Source organism: Frieseomelitta varia, unplaced genomic scaffold (genome assembly GCF_011392965.1).
Source record: "Frieseomelitta varia isolate USP_RPSP 00005682 unplaced genomic scaffold, Fvar_1.2 scaffold_368, whole genome shotgun sequence".
NCBI lineage: Eukaryota > Metazoa > Arthropoda > Insecta > Hymenoptera > Apidae > Frieseomelitta > Frieseomelitta varia.
This window is the reverse complement of record NW_025110110.1, coordinates 120388-122848: the sequence shown is the minus strand read 5'-3', so window position 1 is coordinate 122848 and position 2461 is coordinate 120388.

Genomic DNA, 2461 nt, shown 5'->3' with positions numbered 1-2461 from the left:
ATATGAACGAGAGAATCAATGTATTCCTAGTACGTGAGCTCCAATTATTTGAGCTGATATACTATAAATTATTTGATCTCCAACAAGTTCCATTATAGTATGAAATTTCTCATACTTGTGACTTTGTTCAGATTTATTTCTTTTTTTCTGGTGAAATATAAACTTTATGTTTATATCATTTTTATTTACAGGTATAAAATAATTGTTGTACATATTATTCTTACCAAAGATCGTTGTGGGCATTGAAATTTCTAGCAATTACTTACTATATTCAAACATATTTTACTTATAATAATTATACTTATAATAATATTTAATAGATTTGTATGATAATATCTATAATAAGTATAACAAATATCTACAGATCGTATCTGTAATAATATCTGTAACAGGTTTCGTAATTTTTGTTTCGATTTTAATTACAAATATTCAGAGACATCATCATCATTTCTTGACGAAGCAACGTAATTACAATTCCTGCAAATTAATGACAATTCTGCTTAATCGTAACTAATTAAAAACATCAAAAACTGCTATTTTTCTTTATTTCTCAAAGGTTTTCTAAATAGACGAGATAAATCTATACAAAATAACAAAGTTATTTTGATTTCTCGTATCAGACTAGAATGTGTTTTAATTTCTTCGTCAAAAAAACGATCATGAAAGAATTTCTCATTAAAAATTTACAGTGGAAAAGAATTAACTTCTACGTCTAATGACATAATCTTTCGAATAATTTCCCGACCGTTTAACGCGATTCTCACTTAATTACACAAGTTTCTCTTTCTTTTTTTCTTTTTTCTTTCTTTTTTTTTTTTTTTAATCAACGATATTAGTTCATTCCATTATAAATACATCGCAGACGTCGCGAAATATGCCGCTGTTTTTCTTCGCTGGATACTGAAATTAAAAACTTGTGACAAGCGGATTCAATTTGCCATGAATGTTTCGTTTAATGCATTTCAAACATAACGCGATAGCATAATATACGGAAGGATGTCACAATTTAAATAGAACCATGAAGTTTCACGATTTGTGTAATAATATTATGTCATTTCAACGTATGATAATGAGAATATAACAGTTTTAAGCGACGTTTCCAATTTCAACTGGAATTTCGTTTTGCTCCTAGAAATTAAAGCTAGGAAAACTTTCGCGGTATGATTTCTGTAGGAAACGGGGAAACGGCGAATAAAATTTCCTGGCCCCGCCGCATTATCTAGAAGAAATTCCAAGTTTTTGCAGTTGGAAAGCTTTCGGGATTACATTTTAAATAAACAAAGCGGTTTCTAACTGTCTCTTCGCCTCGAGTCGAATTTCTTTAAACGGGGAGAGATCGAGGGCTGTTTATTAAATTGAAATCTTTACCAATAAAATTGCGTTTTATGTGCTGATGTTGTTTGAAATTTAGTGGGTGTAAATTAGTCAGTTTATAAATATAAACATGATTACATAAACAATATTATTTCTATAATAATATAAAATATAATATATTAATTATATATAATATATTCTATAATACATTTTTTTTTAAATATTTTTATAGTACGTAAGTTTTATCAAACTATCTCTCAACCTAATTCATTTGTTGTCATTATTTGTACAGAAAGCCTCTTTTTTTTTATCCTTGAAAGTACTATACTTGATATTTGCTTCAAGATTGGAAAAATGAGGTAATACCTTAGACAATTGTAGAATAATGTATAATACAATTACGTAATAATTATGTTATAAAATATGAATTACAATGTAAGAATTTTATTGTCTATCTAACTGTTAATAATAAATTAATTAAATAGTAGTTTGAAACATTTCGCAAAAATTAAAATAATGCGGTTCGAAAATTTCATTATCTAATAATTATATTACAAAATATACACACATATATATACATATACATAATATAACATAATATAGGAATTTTACTGTTTACTAAAATTGCCAAATTATTATACTAATTAAATAATACTTTAGGCACCAAAATATCTTCTTATAAAATGACACAATTTACAAAATATATTGATATATTGATCAATAAAAATAAAAACTATGATTTTTCAGTTAATAGCTATTCATAAATATTCAAACACTCAGATCTTTGTTTGTAACGACTATAATAAAAAATAGGAGGGTAATTTTCTGTCGTAATTCAGCGAATGATCTTTTTCGACAGAGGAACAAAAAACGCAAAAGGAAAGAGAAAAAGTTATTGATTACTCCTTTACACTAATATCGATTAGATTATTAATTAAATTATAAATTTACGAGGAATTCGGAGGAATTCAAAAATGCGAGAAATGACTTGCCTTCTGAAACATTAATTTGGTACTTTTAATATTAATTTAGTACCTTAGCGTGGAACAGTATTCTACCCTCCTTTAACGATATTCGTGTCAATAATAATCCGAGTTTACATAAAAATCGTAATTCAACGACTGACCTTTTTCTACAGAGGAACAAA